This window comes from Podarcis muralis, chromosome 9 (assembly GCF_964188315.1).
Source record: "Podarcis muralis chromosome 9, rPodMur119.hap1.1, whole genome shotgun sequence".
NCBI lineage: Eukaryota > Metazoa > Chordata > Lepidosauria > Squamata > Lacertidae > Podarcis > Podarcis muralis.
Window position 1 is genome coordinate 49,134,529 of NC_135663.1, and position 23,876 is coordinate 49,158,404.

Here is a 23,876-nt window from a genome sequence, read left to right on the forward strand (position 1 = left end):
GGAAAGTACAAAGGAATGCATGAAACAAGGTAATAATTTGCTGATATCTTTATTGTAAAGAATGCAGGGTGAGGGAGATGTGGGGAAGTCCAGTTGGTTTTGAGAAAAATATCTTGGAAAGTTGGTTTCTTTTTTCTTCTGTTATCTTCTTTTTCTTTTTTTTTTTCTTTTTCTATAACTTGTATCTGGAAAAACCAATAAAAATATTGTTTAAAAAAAAAAAAGAATTACTAATGAAGATGACCAACATATCAAGTGATAAGGTTTGTTCTCATTCACCATCTAGAATACATTAGAAAGCATAATAAAGAAAAAAAATCACATCATACAGATGACCATGCAAAACTATGGTGGAAAATTTTACTACTTGATAAAATGATAGTAATCTGTATTGAGAAACTTACAGGATCTAAACTTTCAGTGACTAATCGGGATGCAAGAGGAATTTCCAAAGGGTACACTTTATGGCATGAAATAAAGATTTGGTGTAAACACTCCTTTTTTTATAGTCTCATGCTGACTGTTTGATAAATGACAGAATCTGTATTGTAGAGAATTAATGAAGAGACCAGTAGGCAGTGCCTCATGAGTCTGAAAAATGAACAGCATGTTAGCAGGAACATGAGATGAGAAGTTTTATATTAGGTGAAAAAATCTGTTAAGATGGCTGAATAAGAGAGGTCCATCAAAGCCATCACTATAGACCCAATTACATGGAGCATGATTTACTGTTTTTAGCTGTGATCTGATGCCCTCTTAAACAAAGCTGCAACAACTAATTTCAGAGGCGCTTGGCATTGGTTTAAACTACTGTGCTGAAAATTTCTGTGGCATACCCCCCCCCAACCATTTTCTCTCAATTAATGAGAAAATAGATTGTTTTCAAAAATTATGAAACAGAAGAAATGTTGGTGAAATTCTCATGATTGGGATGCAGAGCTTCTGTTGTACTTACTTTTGAGGTGGTCAGTGTTTGTTTTTGTTTTTTTTTTTTGTGAGTATATATTGTTAGGAATGGGGCGGTGCAAATTCCCCATAAAGTGTACCAAATTCCTCCCATAATACCGCATTTACTCAAATGTAATGCACACCCTTTTTTTGGCCAAATTAGGTCGCAAAAAATCAGGGTGTGAATTAGATTCTATGGCACATTAGATTTGCTAGAGTTAATAATGGTAGGAGATTACCAAATGCTTGAAGTCTTCACCCAGTGTAAAAGTGCAGGCTGAATCAGCTTCCTGTCCAGGAATTGCCTAGGGGAGAAAAACCATCATATAGTACAAAGGAAGTTAATGGGTGATTGACACAGTTACTGTGTGATGGGCAGCAGAGGACTGTGACGCTCTTCTCCCATGAAAGGATAGTGAGCTGAGACAAAGGCCAGGTTTAGGATTTCAGTGTAAGCTGGGAAGGGAATGGATGACAGGGGGCATGATGTCACACGAGGTGTGTGTCCTTTTAAAACAGAGGTTTGGAGGAAACAGTGGGAGAACTCCATGCACACTGGCTAGGAGAGGCTGAACTGAGAGAGGCATGGCTGGCTTCTGCTCTGGACCCAAGCTTGCTGAAACTATGAGTGGAACAACAAGAGACACTATTGGGGTGTAATGTTCTGCATTCCCTCCACTTACACTCAGGTGTAAATATGTGTAAAGCAGGCATAGGTAAACTCGGCCTTCCAGATGTTTGGGGACTACAACTCCCATCATCCCTAACAGGACCAGTGGTCAGGGATGATGGGAATTGTAGTCCCAAAACATCTGGAAGGCCAAGTTTGCCTATGCCTGGTGTAAATAAACCAAATTTATTAAAGACACTACAGTCTCCGCCGTGTCTCATTCCAAAGGAACACAAACCATGGTTAAGTGTCAAGACCACTGGAATCTTGCTAGTACTCAGCAAAGATTGGAGTGGCCTGTAACAATATCATATGTGCTGGTCTGCATTCTTCAGTAAACCTTACCATGTTATCACCTGGGCTTTCCAGTAACCACAAGAAGCTATGGGGCTGTCCATTTTGCTCCTGTCAGTAGAAGCTCAGTAGGTATCTTCTGTTTCAGCTTTTAAACACCTGATAAAAACTTTTCTATTCCATCAGAATTCTGCAGACAATTAAAACACATTGTTTGTTCCATAATAGTTAGCTGATTTCTGAGCATAACTTTTAAAATATCGTTTGGTTCAATATATAATTGTTGTCAATTGCTCTGGTTTCGTTTAATGAAAATCTGCATAGAAATATTTTTTTATAAATATATAAACTTGTGGGATGTGCTACAGACAAATGATTACTAATTCTGTACCAACACTATACATACACACCTTTGTGGATTTTCTGAGTTTTCTGTTTTGTTTTCTGATTTTTTTCTCTTTGTGACTGGTAAGTCAGTTCTGTGGAGAGAAAGCAAAATCATTTATTGGCGGATTGGCCAATTGTGTTAACTTCCTGCAATACCATGCTGTATTTTATTTTTAAAGTAGCTCAAGAATGCAGAAGTTTAAATAACATTCAGATAAACAAGGATTTACAACTCCATGGGATTTAACAGCAAATGAATCATACCATCCCTTTCAGCACTTGATGGTGGGTTTTGAAATCCAAGGGAAGAGAAAACAAAAGTGTAGGCTCTTCCATTTAGAAATTAATATAAGACATTTTAGTAGGAGATAGAAAGTACATTTCAGTCATAGTAAAATTGGAGTGGGTGACTTCTTTAGGTGGTATAAAGTAGAAGTGAACTTTTTGAAAGGACAGACTTCTTTTATTGGTGTAATAGTTTAACAGCAAGGAAAAGGGCAAAGTGGAAAAAAATTACAGAGTAGGCCTAGAGGCTATTTCAAATACTCTTCTTGAAGTGCAGATGGTATTGAAACCCTAACAGTAGAAATTATATACCGTAAACCCTGACAATAGAAATTAAAGTTAAAAAAAGGAGAATAGAGAAAGAAAGGCTACCTATTAAATACAGACACATGCAATGTCAGGAGTTCTTGTCCTACTTAACTCATTTATGATATCTATCATAAACTGCAAATATACACTTTCTAGAGGATTGTTAAAGTTAAGCTTGCATAGCAACTCAACTTTGGCATATCTTATTTTCGTCTGTTGTCATCGTGTATGGTTTAGCTCCTGAAACGGGCAACAAGCATATTAAAATTGTTTGTTTGTGTTGCACTTTTTGCCCCACTAATAAATGAGTAGTCATCAGATACTTCACTAGTACGGAAACACTCATGTAGAATAACAGCAACTACTGATTTGCTCAGGCTATGTAAGGTTAAGAAACAATGTTGCAATCACTGTTGGATTAAAAGTTTTCAAAATTTGAGAAGTGATGTGTAACAAAACGAGAGAAGTATAAATACTGGAGAATAAACTGTTTTGAATTATTTCCTCAGTGCATTCACCCCAAAATGTTGCTGTTTTCAGATGAAGTTGCCCAGTAAATACAAAATAGCAAATTTCAGTAGCCTTGCAATGTGTTAAGTATGTTTTAGTTCGATTAAATCAGCTCACATGGTCCATTATTATTTTTATTTTAGCATTTGCATTTGTTAGTCACTATCAAAAAAGATAGGTGCTCACACCCCTTAATTGTCTAAGCAGCTTGTAGCAATTGTGAAGATAAGCGATAGACAGGACAAAATATGGTAAGACTGATCTCCTTGAAGCTTATATGGGTTTAGGACTAGTGCTGATGCTGCAGCTTGATTTCTAAAATTCTGTTAGCATGACTGCAGTGGCTCATTCAAATTAATGGCAACAACATTAGGGCAAATTAAAGGAAATACAACTGCCTGTTCATTACATAATGTCAGTCTGGACAGCTGCGGTTATTTTTCATGGTTTCACTTGCATTAATTCAGGCAGACATATCAATAAGTCTTGCCAACTCTTGCTGCTATGGTGCATTTGTTTTCTCTCTTTATCCCCTTTCCAAACTTCATTCTGCTTCTCTTGCTAATATATGCTCTACATTTTCTATATGTCAGTATTGTGTAATATATAAGTTCCCTATGAGATAAACTTAGATAAGCCAACTATAAATTGTGTGTATTCCTTTTATCCTGATATAAAATATTGCAGATTTTTAGATTATAGGATTTTATATCTATATGCCTGTATACACACACACACAGGCACACAAGTGTGAACATAAAACAAACTGTGACAACTAAACACCAAACCACAGTTTCCAGACATTAGTCTTCATAGCTTTACTTTTACTTATTTAGTAGAAAACGACAATTGGGGAGCACCATTGTTTATCCTGCATGCCTACAGCCAAAAGCTGTGTTAGCTTTCAGTGACATGTGGTTGTGAGAAGCTTAAATTTAAAACATTTGAATGTGCTTTTTTGTTTCTTACTTACTGCTAAACTACAGCTACTTATCCTTCAGTTTGCAAGTGTTTTACAAACTTAATTGCAAGTGTTTACAGGAAAGTCTGTGTTCTTTTTCTTAATTCAGCAGATGGAGAATTTGGCTTTGAGAGTGTTTGCATGTTCTATACTTAGAATAAAAGGTAGTTTTGATAGCTGTTGAGACCCTAATTCAGCTTAAAACTCATCTCCTACTTTTTGGCTATCTATTAATCCTATTTAACAGATACCTTTAAGTCTGCATATGTTTGGAATTTTCAAAACCTGAACTGTGGCTGAAATTAAACTTTTGATAAGCACAAATATCATGATTCTAGATTCAGGTAGATAGCCGTGTTGGTCTGACGCAGTCAAAATAAATAAAAAAATTTGTGCATGCATATGAAAGCTTATACCCAGAACAAACTTAGATGGTATCTAAGGTGCTACAGGACAATTTTTTAATTTATTTCCACAAATATCATGTTCCCCACCTTACAGTCCCCAAACCAACCCTTGTTTCCCTCTCTTTTCCTTCTCCCTACAACCCATTACATTTCTTGTACTAGCAAAATGCTCATATATTTGATGACTTGCAGGAATATCTGTGCAGAGCTTCAGTACATCTTTGCATGCATGGACACAATACACTGGCCAAAGAGTTCCTGCTGGTGACAACTCACCTACTCCACATCAATGGCAGGTTTATGCCGATAGTAAAATTTCTACCCAAGTACTTTACTTACATATAAACTAGCTGAAAGTGCCTTACGTTGCCCGGGAAGTCTTAAGAAACCAAAAAATATTTACATTATAATGTGATTTGTAACTTTTAGGGCTGTGCACAATTCCCATGCCAACCCAGGACTCCAACCAGACCTGACTCAGAACTGGCTCTGAATCAATTTCAGGGTGGAGCTAATGATAAATTGAGATTGTTAAAACACTACAGTAATACCTCCGCGAATGTCCGCCTTGTGTAGCGTCCATTCCGACAAACGTCCGCGGCAAACCCAGAAGTACCGGAATGGTTACTTCCGGGCTTGCCGCTCACGCTCACGCATGCACAGAAGCGCAAACTGCTCCCTGTGTGTGCGCAGACGCGGCACTTTGCCCTGCATCCTTTTTGGCTAGCGGCTGGGGCTGTGGAATGTATCCTGGCCACAAAACAAGGTACGACTGTCTATGGTCAAAAAGGGCATGAGGAAAGAAGACACTACATCTCCTTTTCCTTTCCTACTGACTTTCCTGCTTAGTGCTGTTCTGCCAACACGTTCCCTGCAGGAAACTTGCTAGTGAAGTGTATAGGATAACCAGTCTCATATAACCAGCACGTTTTGAGTCTAATAAATGTACAGGGGTGTTGATGCCATAGGTCAAGCCGGATGGGACAGCATACTCTGTGTGCCTTCACTTGTTTAACTGGACTTAAGCCCTATGGCTATAAGCAAAGTTTATGAGCACTGCCATTCAAGTAGTATGGGTGTGCCCATGTGATTATGTGGGAAAGTGCTTACTTGCCTCCCCAATATTTTATTCAAGTTGGCACCCATGTCTGAATTCATCCATGAACTGTCAGAGGCTCCTTCAAGCACCTGACGACATAAACATTCATGCTTCTCCTTTTGAAGTTGGCAATTGCCAACTTCTAAGTTTTGCTAGTAGTTAGTGGTTATTTTATACATTAACGTATATAACATTAATGTATAATATTTTATACATTAAATTAATTTATACATTATAGTATTACTGATGTGTCCATGTCAGAAAATGACTGACATATGATTATTTTAAAATGAAAGATGGGTTTTCTCCTGCTTTATGATTCCTTGTTAAAATCTGACATGCTTGTTTAACTGAACTGAAGCCCTAAGGCTAAATTTCTAAAAGTCTAAGAAAAATGCAATTGATGACCACTCACAAAGCAATATAAGTCACTATTGGGAGTGGTTGGTGGAGGGAGTGGGTGTTTGAAAAAAAGGTTATAGCTAAGGTGCAGTTTTCAATCCTCACAGATATTTTATAATGTGGCCAAGTGCTTGCTTGTAGGAGTATTTTCTCAGAAGAAAAGGGTGTGAAGCATCTTGGAATGATATTGAGGTCTGTGGGTATGTAATACGCATCTTAGAAAATAGCAACAGAGAGAGAATGGGTTACAAAATGTGAAGCAATTAGGAATCTGGAATCAAATGATGTAGCCTGAGGAAGGGCATTTGTCTGCTTCAGTGAGTTACTGTAGTTGCAGCTCCATCTGCTGCAATGCAATGCAAATTTAACTATATTTTTCTGAGGTGTATGTTCAAACACAAAAGTTTCAAGATTTCTGGTATGGTAAAATTATCCAAACACTTTCATTGAAAGAAGTGGATTCTAGTCAACAAAATCTTATGCCAAATTAAGTTAATCTCTAAGGTTCCCCCCCCTTTTTTTCTTTTTTACTACAGGACCTTAAAATGTGATATATAATGATAGTTACAGATTTACATGTGTTAGAGGATATAGTCATTATTTTAATGATTGTCATTCTAAACCTAAATGTAATATACATTTGTTGCAAGCACTCTCACTTAAACAAATGTCACCATCACTTATACTTTTCTAATGGAAATAAAGAGGGCCTTTCTACAATTCTTGGTCTGACTGCACTGGCTATCAATTAGTTTCCGGGCCCAAATCAAAGTGCGGGTTTTGACCTATAAACGGCTCATGACCACAATACTTCAAGGACCGCCTCTTTCCATATGAACCTTCCCAGACCCTGAGATCATCTTCTGAGGTCCTTCTTCATGTGCTGCCTCCTTGAGAGGTCTGGAGGTTGGCAACACTAGAATGGGCCTTTTCTGCAGTGACTTCCCCTCTGTGGAATGCTCTCCCCAGGGAAGTTCGCCTGGCACGTTCATTACAATGGTACCTCGGTTTAAGAACAGTCCTGTTTACGAACTATTCAGTTTACGAACTCCGCAAAACCGGAAGTAGTGTCCCAGTTTGCAAACTTTACCTCAGTCTAAGTCTAAGAACGGAAACTGAAAGGTGGAAGGGCACCGGCTGGAGGAGGCCTCATTAGGGAAAGCACGCCTCTGTTTAAGAATGGTTTCGGTTTAAGAACGGACTTCCAGAACGGATTAAGTTCATAAAGCAAGGTACCACTGTACATACCTTTAGGTTAGAGGCAACAATGTTCCTTTTTAACCAGGCCTTTGGTTGATTTGATTGACATTCTGTGCCGTTTTAAAATGTGTGTGTGTGTGTGTGTGTGTGTGTGTGTGTGTATGTTGGAGGGGGTTATTGGGCTGTTGTATTTATTTTTATTTTGTATTTTGTAGTTTTATATTCTGATTTCATTCTGTGTACCGCCCTGAGACCTGCGGGTATAGGGCAGTATATAAATTTAATTAATTAATTAATTAATTAATAATTTACAAAAAAGCCAAAAAATACTTCTCAGCTCCTGCTTTCAGTAGTAGCAACTATCTCTCACCTAGTAATTTGACACTTGAGATACATATTTTAGGACCCATCCTTTTCCCTTGATGGAAATCTGTTTTAACTGTTTTTAATACTGTCTTTTAAAATTGTTGTAACTTACCCTGGGACCTCATGGTAATAGGTGGGTAAGAAATTGGAAAAATTCCTCCCCCAAAGATCAGAGGGCCCTAAGGAACAGTGCATTGTGAAGTGGAAAGCATTGCTGCTGCTCAAAGAGAAGATACCTGCATCTGACAGCATGCAGAACTGCACACACGGGCTTTTCTGGATGCCAAAATTGGATGGGATTTTGAACACTTAAAGCAGTGAAATGAGTATTCTAGAGACAGATAAAAGAAAAGAAATGGGTGGAAATAGCTAAGCATAATAGTGGTGTGCACCATTATGTTAACTATAATACATTGCTAATAATCATTGGACTCTGGCAAGGAGGAAATACATCTGTTTTTGGTTGGTTTTCTCAATGCATTATAAACACAATAGCATAATTTTGCTTACCTTGCTGCAATTGGTTTCAGGTGCTTCTTGGGGCGAAAGAAGAGGTTTAAGTCCATTTATATCCCATCTTTCTGTCAGCAGATGCTTAAGATGGGGAACAATGTGTAATGGAATACAATATTTTTGAAAAGCTAATTAAATACAGCACCAATAAAACAAACCAAGTGCAGGCTGAAATGGCAGATGAAATACTATATAAAATTAACCACAGTAATTTGACCACTCCTTCAGTAGCAGACGTGTCTTTAAAAGTTGGGGAAAGATGGAGCTCCTGAGCAGAGTTCCATTGTGTGGGCACACCACTATGTTCCTTAGAATCATGCCTTGGGTATAGTGAGCTGCATAAGAGTGCCTCCTTGACTGATCTTGAATGATGGGTGGGTTCTTAGGTAGCAGAGTTTCCTTTAAGGCTATGTACACACTACCGTTTACTCTGGCTCCAGTGTGATCCCACTGCTGGTTTTTTGAAGCTATGTACACATGTTGTTCTCCACAGTCCATATCTATCCTGTAGTTTTCTTGAGAAATACTTCTGTTTGATGCATTTGACCTCAAACCTGCTTCCATCCTATTTGAAATTTTAAAGCACATTCACTTCTCCAATGAAATTGAGGTGTGTACATTTAAGTCAGCCATTGCACATGCACATATGATAACTATGGGAATAGGAGCTAGGCAGGGGGGAAGTGGAGGTGCGGGGAAACTGAATGTGCATGGGATACATACATCCCCACCTACTTTATGTTGTGCACAGCAATTTGCAATGCAACTTGAAATATAGCACGTGGTGGTGGGTTCTACCGGAATACTGCTATGAGATTGAGGAAGGGGGAAGTAGGCTGTATACCATGCCCATTCTAATTCCTGGGTCCAGCAACTGTTAAAATTTAAGGATTCAAATTCGTGGAATAGCCAGACAATTGATAGCCTAGGTAAGGGGCCATTAAGAAACCAAAGGTTTCAAAGAAACAGTTTATGCCCCCTCCAATAGTAATAGCCTAGGCTATTAGCAACCCCTTACACATAGCCAAAAGATTGTGGAAATCTGCTAATTAAAAAGGAGATTGCTTTGCTTTTTCTGGTAGACTTGGCACAGCAGAAGGGACTCTCACTATACATTTGAAAGTGCCAGGAAGTACGGTATGTGACTAAGTCTTGTTGGAGGAATGGTGGCAAGTTATCTTGGCTAGGGAGTTTGCCTTTTTAGAGAGACTTACCTTAGAATGGGAGGCTCATGTGAGAGAATGAAGCCCTATCTAAAGCAGATGGCAACCCTATTTCATTCTTGTCATTTTTGTTGTACGGGAGTGCACATGTTCAGACAGTGATTCAGAATTTCCACTACACTGGTACCTCAGGTTAAGTACTTAATTCGTTCCGGAGGTCTGTTCTTAACCTGAAACTGTTCTTAACCTGAAGCACCACTTTAGCTAATGGGGCCTCCCGCTGCTGCCACACCGCCGGATCACGATTTCTGTTCTCATCCTGAAGCAAAGTTCTTAACCTGAGGTACTGTTTCTGGGTTAGCGGAGTCTGTAACCTGAAGCATATGTAACCCGAGGTACCACTGTATTTCCTTGGAATTGGACAGAAAGGAGAAAGAGAGATGTATATTATCCACATATTTAACCCCCCACATCGGCTCTTCCAGTGGCTTCATGTAGATCTTAAATGACAAAGGGAATAAAATGGAGCCTTGGGTGCCATACAGTAAACAAATGGACACAACAACCAGCAGAAATCCCGAAGAAATGCCTTCTGAAACCTATCCTCCAGGAAGGACTTGAGCTATTGCTAAGCACTCCAGGAGGGATGCAGTATCAAAACTGTTGAAAAGTTTGACAGAATCAATACTAATGTGACTAATCACTATCACCACCCCATGTCAGAGTAGGGGTAGCACAAGTATGAAGCTAGGCAGGCAGAATAGCCTGGGATTGAGCCTAAAGAGGAGCAGCAACCTTACAATCTTGGCAGTAGGTGAACAAATATGTTTTATTCTAAAGAAAGCAGTGCTCCCAAGTTTTTGTGTCATACCCTGCATGAATATTCTGTTTATACTATGCACCATCTAAATAGCTGGTTTTTTTCTGATTGGTAATAGGTATTTCTAATAAAGATTAGAACAGTTACTGCTTGGTAAAGATGATTATTTGTAAGATTGCTAATTTGCAACATTTCTAATGCACAGGCTGCTTTAACCTTTCTGCTACTGGATTTTTGCCAGCATCCCACGTTTTAAACTTCTGTTTTCATTTTAGTGAAATCAGCACATTAGACATTCATTCTCAGGTGTTTGTTTATATCCTTGACCTTGGGAAACAATTATCAGCTTCAAAATATCCTTACACTAGACAGCATTGGTGCAAAATTATAAAGATTAAAAACATATCTCTTAAAATACAGCTGGGTACATAGCTACACTGACAAAATGTATTGCATGCAAAGTTCACACATGGACATGTCCCCACCCCCCAACTGAAGAAGTTACAGTAAATCAATCCCCCCCGCCCCAGTTTTTGCTCTTTGCTTCCATTGACCAATAATATTCTCCAAAGGACAATATTTGTCTCCCTCATAGCCAGAGGTTCCTTGCACTAGTTTATTGATTATTTTTTTTGTGAAAAAACAAAATGCCACCCATTCACCTGCTAAGCCCTTAGGTGCTAAACCTGCATGCAGAGACAAGATAATTGGGTTTAGCTGCAATGAGAAGTGTATTTTCCTACATATACAGTGCATTAAAGGGAAAAAAGACTTTGGCCATCCCACTCGCCAATGCACCCAGTGTGTTTTGAATATACAGTCGTACTTTGTTTTGCAACCAGGATCCATTCCGCAGCCCCAGCCACTACCTGAAAAGGATGCAGGGCAAAGCTCCGTGTCTGTGCACGCACACGGAGCGGTTTGCACTTCTGCACATGCACGATGCATGATTTAGCACTTCTGCACATGCGCGAGCGGCAAACCCGTTCCGCTAGACGAGGCAGACGTTTGTGGAGGTATTACCGTATGCAATTTTGGCTTAGGTGCTATCTCCAGAACATAACCCCTGTGTAAGTTGAAGGTTTACTGTACTAAAATAAATTAAAACTGCATTTTATGATCAAATGTTTAGGATTGACAGATTGTCAATGAAATATATTTTCTCGAAACGTTAAGGACTCTCTCCTTTGTTGGATTTTTTTAAAGCAGAAGTTGGATGGCCACCTGTAATGGATACTTCAGTTGAAAATCCTGCATTGCAGGGGGTTGAACTAGATGACTCTCAGCGTCCCTTCCAACTTTGCAATTCTATGTTTTAAGAACATAAGAATAGCCTGTTGGATCAGGCCATTTAGTCCAGCAGCTGGTTCTTAGAATGACTATTCAGATGTCTGTGGGAAGCCCATAAGCAGGACCTTGGCAGAAGAGCACTCTTCCCTTCTATGGCTTCCAGCAACTGATATTCAGAAGCATCCTGTCTCTGACTATGGATAGCATACCTATCATGGCTAGTAGCCATTGGGAGCCTTATCTTCCATAGTTGAACTATGCACTGTGTGAGATCATCTTTTAAACTGAGCTTTAAGTGAGATATGAGACCTTGACAATGTTTTAAAAATACTAAATGTAAAAGAAATTTTCAAGAGGTCAAATGAGACATAATGGAGAAAAATAGATAGCATGATTGTGATTAGAGGGGAAAGTAGGATGGTGGAAAAAGATGCAGGTTCAATTTCAATACCGGGGTGTATTTTGGGGGAGGCAGAGAGCCAACTTCACTTGTGGCAGCTGGCACCAGTGAAGTGATTAAAGGCTTTTAACTAGCAAGGCGTTTAGAGCCCTACACTTTCCCCTTGTTAAAATAGTGACTGCTTTGTCAGAATATTGTAATGTCTCTCCACTAATGGAAGGCAAATTTCTAGGATGAACTACCCTCTAAAAGTCCTAAAGCTAGTAATTCAAAACATCTGTCTCACTGCCAAAATTCTCTAGGCTGGTAATTTTTAAATTAAGTAAACCTCGGTAATATAACTACCTTGAGTGATGTTATTCATCTCACAGGAATAGAACATGAGATATTTTTGTTTCTTGTTCTTTTCTGCAGTACAGCTCTTGGTTTAGATCCCACTTTATGCAGTAGAGTTCAATGAGGTTATGTCAATACAAACAGACTGGAGAATGTTTGGGCAGCTGGCCCGAGTGGTGTCAATTGAGTATTACTGAAAGAATAAAAATGCCTGAAGCAGAAGAATCGCCCCTGCTAGAGAAAGGTTACAATAAGGAGGAGAACTTAAAAGTCTTCTTATTGCACTTTTTATTGTACACCAATTTATTGAGCATAATTTTTAGGGACACACCTTTCTATCGGTTCAGTCAATAGAGCAACATATAAACTGAAGTGTCAATTAACCAGAAGCAAATACTTTAATCTCGTTGGGGCCATGGACACATTTGAAATCTCAAATTGCTGTGGGTACAACAAAATGCTGATTTCACAGATGAAAAACTGATGCTCACAATTCCCCCAAAGCATGCAAAACACATACACATATCACAAAATTAATACAATAGATAAAAAAGCAAACCCTTCTCCATAAATGAAAAGGGGGAAAGCGTATTTTGTTAAATATTGGGAGTAGCTGGGAGCCTTTGCAGTGGGTATCTCAGGGTGCTGTGATGGTACCCTAATTTTAGAGTTGTCAACATCTACAAGAAGAAATCCAACAGGGAGCTAACAGATAACTGTTTCTCTTTTTCATCCAACCCAGTTGAGGCAATGGAAGTACAAAATCAGTGCACCACTAGAGTGTGTTGTTGTTTCTGCTTGTTGGACTTCAACTTGCATGAGCCCCAAACAGCATTGGCAATGATAAGAGATGATGGGAGTTGTAGCCTACCAACATATGGAGGTCATCATGTTGGTTACGGCTACCCTAGAAAATCATAGTATCCTGACTCTTCATCCAGCTGTTGCTCCATTACCTGTATCTGGGCTTTCTGGTGTAGGAAATGAAACTTTGTATAGGTTTAATTTGCAATTTTGCAAAGAATAAATTCAGCTGAAGGAAATAATAATTAGTGTCCTTAAGGTAATTTATTGCTATACTGCACTAGTGACATCAGTCATTATGAGGCCTAATGCATGTAATTGGCAAATGTGCTTGCATCACATACTTCATGCCAATTGACACCCCCTGTGTTGCTACTGACAGCTTTTCAGCCAAGATAAATGTGCACTCTGCCAAGAGCTATTACAACTTTGCTCAGTTGGACATAGGTGGATATATTATGGCAAACGTGCAGAGTAAATTTTACTCTAGTTTTACTGCTGGAGTGTCAGGATTGTTGGGCTATTGGCAGTAACCCTTTGATACACATTTTAAAAAATATCCTTGGGGACTTGATGAGATGAATTTATGGAGATGAGCTTATGTAGCAGAATAGAGACTTGTTTGGATGCAAGCCTCTTAAAAGGTTACAAGATCCTCAGATGCCCTAAAGGAAATATATGCAAAAAGATGAAACTGGATCAATTTAAATATTATTTTTGTAATAAAATAAAGTGTCTCCATATATTTTATTTCATATTCTACTCTCTCAGCTGCCTGGGTACAATGAAGATTTAATTTTGCGAGTTAGTGAAGGCCATTGCAGCCTTCCTAGTGGCATAAAATAGTCAAGCAGTGCTACCACAGTGGCATCCTGTCAAGTTACAAATAGTAGCCTATCGCAATGGGTGAAGTAAGTAATAATGTATTGTTGTGAGTGCGAGAAAGCCTTTGGTAATAAAGATGAAATAATGAAATATAGTTTCCATCATGGTGTTTTATTTGGTATCTAGCCTACAATTAATTTGTGCACACTGGCAAACTTGGAGAGAACCATAATTGAAAGCATCATTAAAGGCAGTGTTGCTAATTTAAACAATGATGTATTATGTTAGACTGCTAGGCAATGAACAACAGCTGAAATTGTTTATCATTAGTATTTATGACAAACTGACAAATATAAATAAAAATGAGCTTCAGTGTTGCATTAAAATTGAAATGCAAGACCTCAGTTTTAGAGGCTCCCATATATATATATATTTTATGCTGTGTAGTTTCACAGCACATTCTTCTGAGTGCTTGTTAAGCCTAGGAACAGTGTATATCATAAAGCCCTTTTCTGTACGTCACTGTCACAGCTACAGTTTTAGAACAAGCGTGGGGCGCCCCCTGCCTGGGCAGCACTGCCAATTGCCCTGTGTGGCAATTAAGCTTGTTTTTATAAAACTTTCATTGCTGCCAAACAAAACTTCATTAAGCCTAGCTGTGTGAGAGGAGCACTGGGGGGAGGGGGGCTAACTCTCCTGAGCTACGTGACCGACCCCTTGCTGAAAATCAATGCCTGCATGGCAATTAGATTTGAACATAACCTACCATCCAAGACATATTTCTGCTTGTGTGTGACATTTGTGGAGATTGCAGCTAGGAATCCTCCTTTCCCGAGTGTTGCAAGTATTTGTGCACAGGATGGTGGCCTACCCACTTCTTGCATGGGTTCCACCCACCTTTATTTGGACCATGAAGGTTAGCAAAGACTGAATTGGGCTCTTGGGCTGAAAAAGGTTTCCCATCTCTGTGTTAGCAATGCAGAAGTAAAAGCTAGTATAGTGGAATTCTTAGCTATATCCATACTCTAATAGTTATTCTGTAACTTTATTTGAATTTGTTTCCTTTGGTTTTTGGCTTTTGTTTTCATTAAAGTCAGCCCAAGACATGTCAGATTTTAACATGAGTTGATGCGCTGCCATTATAAATCAACATAAATACAGCTTTGTTCCTTTGTCCAAAATGTCCTCCATGTTGCCGTTATTAGCAGAAATCATATACAGTATTGCAGAACCTTGTAAATATTTTTTCCAGATGAGTCTCCACGTTTTTTTGTTTCAGATACTAGCCCTATCCAGCTACCTTTTTGTGTGAATGTGACGTAAAATATTATGCACTTGTGTTTTTTTACAGAAATAAGTTCTGCATGAATGGCTCTTGATGCAATGCATTTTCCCAACTTTCCATCATTGCCAAGATGTCATATTTTGAGACCAGTGTTCTAGGCTTGAACTACGGACCATTCTTCGGTATCTATATCAGCCATGTAGATGTGGGATCAGTATCTTTCTTTGTGAATGTATGACTTAGTTTAATTTCTCACCAAACGTTAGCAGTTCTCTTATAGACTACTAGTGTGTGCAGCACAGTTTGGGAATTTACTCTTCTAGCCAATGTGAGCTTGAATATTGAATATACATGACATGTATAAAGTGTTTGTATTTCTGTGTAAGAAAACTTCACCAGTATCGGTTCCAAATGGAATTACAGTGTCCTATTTTGCAGGGTTGTAGTAAGATAAAACAAAGAAAATATTTTAAAACTTATCACATAATCTTGAACTCTGTGTGTGTGTGTGTGTGTGTGTGTGTGTGTGTGTGTAGCTTCTCTCACACTTCTCCCCACTACCTCCATGCGTAAAGAGGTTTTATGTCAAATAATATATTTGAAGTTTATTCAGAAACTGGTATATCCTGCCTCTTGATTCAATCATTCTCAAGGCAGATTTAAAACAATAGATTATAATCACATGTGTGTATGCACATACACACATATGCTCCAGCAGTCTTTAGTCCCCTGGTCAGTGTTAGCCTTCCTTCAACTCTTCATTTCCACTGCAACTGGCATTGGGAGCAAAATAGTTACCTTAATGCCTTTCTCCATTCTGGCATTCTAAAAATAGCCCAAAGTCCCAGTCCAGAGTCTGTGACATAGTGGTCCTTGTGCTCATGCCCCTGTTCAAAACAGGTTCACTATACTCAAATGTATTCTTTTGGCTTATGTGCCTTTTATATTCTCAGTAGCATAAGAGAAGAAAAGTAAGCGGGCTTTCTGAAGGCATGAACTGCTCTTTGACATGCCATTTCCATGTCCATTTTTAGTTTGTTCTTTTTTTGCAGCAGCAGCTTAGAAGACTTGAAAGTTGATCATTGTGGATTTTTATTAAATACAGCAATTTAAAAATATAAACTTAAAGAAATTCTGGGTTTGTCATAAATTCTGGTCTTGCCACAGATTTCTGTTCTGTTTTATGACACCGTACCCCATGGAAGTAAAAGGTACTTTTGCAGGTACAGTGGTACCTTGGGTTAAGTACTTAATTCATTCCGGAGGTCCTTCTTAACCTGAAACTGTTCTTAACCTGAAGCACCACTTTAGCTAATGGGGCCTCCCGCTGCTGCCGCACCGCCGGAGCACGATTTCTGTTCTCATCCTGAAGCAAAGTTCTTAACCCGGGGTACTATTACTGGGTTAGCGTAGTCTGTAACCTGAAGCGTCTGTAACCTGAAGCGTATGTAACCTGAGGTACCACTGTATTACCAGCCCTTGTTCCTGCTTGAGTCATTCTTTCCATTACCCTGTACTATCAGTTCAATGAAGCCTGGCTTGGGGGAACCAAAGACTGCCATAGAAGAAGAACCAGGAAGGTACCGATGGCTGCCATTGACACCTGCTTTTGCAGTTCCACTAACTCCTTTACACTCCACAAATAAGACGTTTTCTCATAGGGAAGATGCACACTTTGGGGTTGCACCTTTGCACCTATCCTATCCACGGTGCACTGTGTCATATATCATACAATGCTTTTTTGATAATTCCCTTTGTGGTCATTCTGTACTTCCTATAGACTACTAGGTGTAACAATAGGTTAGGTGTAACAATAACAGCAGTTTGGTGCCCAGTAGCAGTCTTAAAATCCAGGATTTTGAATTTTTAAAATAGGTTTCTCTGAGGGAAGAATGTTGGTCTTAGAATGATTATTGGTAAAACAAGCCTGTAATGATTGTGGTATTTGCATCATTCTTCTTTGTTTATCTTTCTCCTTTGTATTGCTTCTTTTAAGTTCACCCACCACCCCAAACTTCGTTCTATGTTATGTGCTCAAGCAAAATAAAGCATTTAGTCAGAAATGATTTTTGTAATAAATAAAACTTCTATTTATATCTATATCCAGTAGCTCCACTTCTGTCTCATCCTGCCCCTGCCATTTTCAGGGCCTAATCCTGTGTGCTGACAGTGAAAGAATGGCTAGCCATAGCTCTACCTCTGTGGCCAAATCAGAGATTCCAGAGAGGAAGTGCTTTTATGCCAACAGAAAGTGATCTCCACTCCTTCCTAACCCCCACTCCTCCAGTGGATCTAGTGGGCTACGATTACAATGTTCAGGCTGCATACACATACTTCTTAAAAACCATAATCAAGAGAAAATGCATTTTCAGTGAATGAGCTGAAGATGCTGCACACAAACCTTGACACAGAGATATCTAATGTTCAGGAAATGGTGTGTACTCCTTATGTGTACTACACTGAATCACATGGGGTGACTGCATATGCCAGTTTTTCATAAGTACCGTATTTTTCTCTCTATTACACGCAGATTTTTTCTCCTAAAAAGGAAGGGGAAATGTCTGTGCGTGTTACGGAGCGAATGTGGGGGGGGGGGTCCCTGGAGCCGATTAGGGGAGCGCAGGAACAAAAATCAGCAAAAATCAAAGCGCGTTGTGTCGGAGAATGGAAACCTGAAAAGAGGAAGTGGTTGCTTTCCTGCATTCTGCCTCAGGGTCTTACTGCCCACCCTCCTCTGTTTCGTTGCTGTGTTTGCTCAAACGGAACAAAGAGCAGGCAAATCCCCTCCCCTCCAGGCAAGCAGAGGGGAAAGCAGAGGTCTTTCCTTTTAATTCCTCTCCGTGCTCCTCGCAGGCAGCCAGAAAACATGCAGGAGGAGAGAGAAAGCTGGCTTCGGTTTGTGGAAACTTTTGCCTTTTTTTCCTACCTCCCGTTAAATCCCTCTCCTGCTTTCTTAGCCAGCTGCTTCTCTGCACACCGCTCTCTTGTCCCTTCTGTGTTTTTCCTTCACTCCCCACTTAAAATGTAGTTACAAAGCATGGATCCACATGGATCCTCAGGATCTTTGCATTGGGCCACCCCAAATTCACCATCAGATCACATAGCAGCCTGCCCCCCAAAAATCACACACCCACTGTTGCCTGGGGCTGCAATGGTGCAAAAATGTGGTTAAAAAGCATGGATCCACATGGATCCTCAGGATCTTTGCATTGGGCCACCCCAAATTCACCATCAGATCACATAGCAGCCTGCCCCCCAAAAATCACACACCCACTGTTGCCTGGGGCTGCAATGGTGCAAAAATGTGGTTAAAAAGCATGGATCCACATGGATCCTCAGGATCTTTGCATTGAGCTACCCCAAATTCACCATCAGATCACATGTCTGTGGCCACAGCATGAAGCACAAAAATGATACATCCACTGTTTCATTCAGAATTTTTTTCCTTGTTTTCCTCCTCTAAAAACGATGTGCGTGTTATGGTCAGGTGCGTGTTATAGAGCGAAAAATATGGTACATACCTGTATACTATCAGTTTGGACTTCATGTCACATGGATGTACGGAGTAATGGATTTGTGGGAAAATGTGCCTATGAGAATGAGGTACACCATGTTTCATATGGTAATGTGGTATCCATATAGGAAGCTCATATTTTTCTTTGAGTGTTTATGTTGAATTTAGTGCTTGAAACACAGGGCACAACTTTTTGTTCTGAGTTGCATCAGACTCTCTGGGCCCATGTGCCTCTTGACCTGGAAACATTTTTCTTACAGTGGATTCGTATAGTGGGGAGCTTTAAAAATGTTTTTCTGTTTATAAATAGCTTTATTTATGAGCAATTTTTAAGGAAGCCGATTTGTACAGCCAGCCCTGTATCTTTACATCCAGGACCAGCAAGATATAGATGACTTCTCAAAGCAAGCGTGAAGCTGCTGGGAGAGGGGGAGGACAGCAATCACTGCAGTCACATAAATTCTGTGTTATGTCATGCACTCCCAGGCCAGCCATGTTGTGTTAAGCAGTGGCGTAGCGTGGGTTGTCAGCACCCAGGGCAAGGCAAGTAATTTGCGCCCCCTAACCCGTGGATTTGCGCCCCCTAACCTGTGGATTTGCCCTAACCCCAGATGTTGCGCCCGGTGCGGCTGCCCCCCCCCTGCACCCCCCACGCTACGCCACTGGTGTTAAGCAATGTCCCCACCCCTGTGGCAATCATTTTGGGACTGGTGCCACAGCACTCTCTCAAATTTAGAAATGTGCCCACTTGTCCAAAAAGGCTGGTGACCCCTGTCCTAGAATATTTGCTTCAATGCATGTGCTCAGAGTAGGAAGGCTCTAACTCTGCTAAATAACTTGAATATAATGCAAAGTTGTACCCTAGATGGGACTGTCTACACACATCATGACGCTCCAGGACTCCCATCTATAAGAGAGTCCTCACCAGCAAGATATAGATGACTTCTCAAAGCAAGCGTGAAGCTGCTGGGAGAGGGGGAGGACAGCAATAAGAGAGCAAAGGAAGCTTAAGCTTTATTAATGCCATGCCCTCAACTGCTAGTGTTGATGTACTTGTGTTTTAATATGCTGCGGTTTCAATGCTTTCTGAAACTGGAAATAATCTCTGACCAGTATGCAACTGAAATTTATACAGTGAAGTGTAGTTTGGTTTTTTACTGGACCATGGATATTGGCTTTTTTATGATTCATTTGTGCATGACAAATGCAGTAATTTTTCATGTGATAACTTAGAAAACCTACAGTAGGTGTAACATGATTATACTAAAATTGGTGAACTAACACATTTATTTGTCTAAATAAAAGTGATTAATTATAACTTGCCAACATATAGAAACAGTGCAGTTTTTCATGTGAGCCTAAAACAATGCCTAAAAAATCTTTTTTTTTTTTAAAAAAAACCACACCACTCACATGTTTATTTATTTATTTCAAACACGCTATGAATCATGAGTAACTTCTGAGCGTTGTTTTTTTTTTAAAGACTTGACTTAAAGTGAGCAGGAAATGTTAGCTGTCTGTTTTTTATGTTAAGCTACCGTAAATCCAAATAATACTGTATTTCTTAAGGCCCATTAAAAGATATTATACATGGAAGTAGCAAAGCAGTCAGTGGAATGAAATAATGAATGCTTACAACTATCTGTATGTAAATGATGTGAGACAGATTCAGTAGTTTAGAGAACAGAATAACAATATGACAGTTCCCTGTAGGTGCTACTTTTGGATGCCAGTGACAGATGTTAAATGTAAACCTCTTCAGCAGCAAGCCCTTATTAGCACTCAGCAGTTAAAAAAAAAGATGGCAATATAGAATGACAAATGACACTAATATCATTTTAAAAACTTGATCCTTGGAGTCTATTATTACCATTTAAGAAATGATGGAGGTTTTTAAAATGACAAAGGTCAGGTACATGGAGAACATTGTAAAATGTAGTTCTAAAGATTATTATATACTCTGTTTAGGAAATTAACAGAAAATTGTGGGGAAATCTGAGTAGAGCAGTCATGCAGAGAATCAATTTACCAAATGCATTTTACCCTGGAATCCAGCAGACTTCAGATAAGCTTTGAAATTATGCATTGATGATCATGAAATCATTATTCATAAAATTTTTGAAGTTGCTGCAGTCTCGTGTGCTTGTTGTCTTCCTTACAGAACTGAAGAATCGGTTCTCATCATGAGGTGTATAAAGTAATGTGATTTTTTTACTGGGTAGTATAACTGCTGGAAATTTATTTATTTATTTATTTATTTCCCCACCCTTCCTCCCAAAGCAGCAAAGGGAGGCAAAATCTAAGATATCTAAACACAATTCCAGTGCAGATTATTTCTACTTCAAAAGGTTTTTTGAAAGGGGAAGATCTTCAGTAAGTGCTGAAAAGAAAACAGAGATGGCACCTGTCCAACATGTGAACAGGTGGGAATTCCAAAAGGTAGGGTAGGGTTGGAAAGCAGTATCAATTAAGATACAGTGGTGGTAGAATGGCGCTTCTAGCTTTTGCTTATACAGGGTAATATCTTTGCTTCTTTTTACATGGAATCCAGATGACAGTGTAAGCAGTGTACTGCTATTTAATCAGTGTTTCCCCACTTCTGCTTCTGCTTTTTACCTTTACACAATTGCATTAAAGAGGGTAAGAAAATAATTGCAGCAGGGTTAGAGAGGAAAATGTGCCATTGTGACACAGTGGTGGGAATTGTTCCTGGAGAAGGTAGAAGTTATTGGGAGGGGTGTGTGGAATCTCCTTTCTCTGTTTCTTGCTATATACTTCCACTTTCAGAGCTGCACCACAAGCCTTTTTACATGATCTACTGGCTCTCAGCCTTAATTAATTGCTTCCTGGAATAAAGTTTCTTCAACCCACACTCAATTAGCTATTTAATTAATAGATTGCATTGAAGACAGCAGCTCTTATTTCCAAGAACAGGTGTGTAGGTTCTGACCATAATTATGTAAAGTTTGCAATACTCTAGCCCTTTGCTGCTGGAATTCTTTTAAAAACAAAACACAACTAGGGTTTTTTTTTTTGTTTTTGTTCTTTTTTTGCAATTTCACTGTTTTTGGAACTGTTAAATACAAAGGAGCACACACAAAACAGAATGCTAAAATCACACCGAGAAGCACCCACTTTTTAAAAACAACAACAAAAACATATTTTTATTAAAGATTTATTGGTTTACAAAAGTATTTGCAATGTCTCTTTTTTCAAGTTACATTTTCTACAGATCAGTTTCATTTGTTGAGACATTAGTGTTACATTTGGAAGAAAAGGGGGAAAGAGGTAGAGGGGGGCATGGTGAGTGGGGTGGGGTGACAATGCTTCTATTCTACTTAGTGTATGTGTGGGTTTTTGTGTCAGCTTGTGGGGGTTCTCTTTACTGTTTGCCTGTATTCCTTTGGTGGTGGGAGAGGTTGGGGATAGCCTAGGGAGTTTGTTTGTTTGTGATTGGCTGTGGTGAACTTTGTTTTCATGGTGAGTGGGGTGGGTGAGTGTTTTTGAATCAGGTTAGCCAGATTGATTCGTATGCTTTTGGCGGATTCGTATGCTGTCCCTGGGGTGGGCTCGAACCACCTGCCTTCAGGTTACAGCACACTGTCCCATAGTGCCACTGGGGGACACTTTTAAAAGTCTGGATGGTACAAAATTTATTTGCAGCCTTATCAAGGAAATGGCTGCTAAAGGTAAGATGAAGCTGCTTGCCTAGTTCTGAGCTGGTTTTCATGTGTGGTGGAAAAGCACATTCCATTTCCCTCATTGTGAACCTCCTCAAGTAATTGTGATACTGCTGGGTGCCCACAGTTCTCTGAATGCTGTTGCCCATAATCCTATTTTGCTTTTAGTACTACTTAATCGGTAACGTGTTTTATTTTTCCAATGGCAAAACACTAAAACTGTCAGTGGTATTATGGATTCTGTAAACAATATCATTTGATAATGATAAGGGTGAAGAAGAAGAAATGGTAGTCAAGGGAGAGAAAGAGCAACAAATTGGCAAGATGTGTAATTTAAAGAGAATCTTTTTCATAGGAGCTATGCAGTTATGATATTCTTTGAACTAAATAATGTCCAGACTAAAAAGAATGCTTTAGCTCAAAACATTATGGATGTTGTCAATAACCCCCTTTTTTAAAAAACAAAACAAAACCATTTACTGTATTTCTTTTGAGTCACAAGTTATTGATTGTGATGCAACTGTTTTACTTTGCTTCATGAGAGCATTGCTTGAGAGCACTAACTTTATCAGTAAATCTTCACCTAACTTTATTTTTCAGTCCTCTTTCACATTTATAATCCCTTTTCTGTGGCTCTGAAGTTTCAGCTGCAAATGAGCTTTGTGTTTGTGGTCACCTTTATTGATTCCTTTAAGCTACTGTGTTCTCTTTCCTTTATATATGGTTTCTCCCATACTAAAAGGTACCAGCTATGCTTCACTTGAAAATATTCCTTTTTTGAAAGTTGTGGTAGTTCTTCTGCGTGTCAGTTAGTGCAAATCAAAATTCACTGCTTACGGCCTAGGAGGAAACAGTGCCCTTTCTCACACTTTCTGGGATGGGATACTGCAAATGCATTACTTGTCTGTATTGAGATAAATGATACCCAGACCACATACAAAAAGTATGACCAAGGGGCTCAGAGGTGCCAGCTTCTGAAAAAAGTCGAGGAGCCCCAACATGATGTCGTCACATGCGCCACGTCAAGAGGAGAGAAGAGGTAGAGCCAAACGTGGTGGCAGCCTCCTGTAGGTGCATTCCTCTTATAGTCATCATTTAAAATTCTTTCCTTGATAAGCCCTCTCACAAAGATCCCTATGGATGTATTTTCTAGAGTTCTTCTACAGAGAAATTCATTTTAAAGATGCCAAATGAGAATTGCACCAAGCCAATTAAAGATTCTTTAACTCAACCATCTTGGTAGTTCTCGGACATGAATTCTTTCCTCAAAGAATCCCAATGTGAGCAGCTGAAGTCTAATAAAATAGCATCCCCGTGGGTGCCAATGGTGGTGTCATTCACTTTGTTCTATGGGTAAACACTCTTAAAGGCAATGGTAGCTATTCCCCTTGCTGGTGTCAGATGAAAC

The 23,876-nt window shown here is 39.3% G+C and overlaps 1 protein-coding gene and 1 long non-coding RNA gene across 3 annotated transcripts in view; one reads left to right on the forward strand and one right to left on the reverse strand.

Annotated features, from left to right (window-relative positions):
• The window catches only part of TENM3 (teneurin transmembrane protein 3), a 1,264,183-nt gene that overhangs the window by 23,220 nt on the left and 1,217,087 nt on the right, over positions 1 to 23,876 (forward strand). The window lies entirely within an intron of this gene.
• LOC114604690 (uncharacterized) lies at positions 34 to 2,393 on the reverse strand. The gene is made up of 4 exons (XR_003708397.2): positions 2,323 to 2,393; positions 1,964 to 2,102; positions 1,188 to 1,253; positions 34 to 185 (listed from the first exon to the last, which is right to left on the reverse strand). It is a non-coding gene; the product is annotated as an uncharacterized LOC114604690 (long non-coding RNA).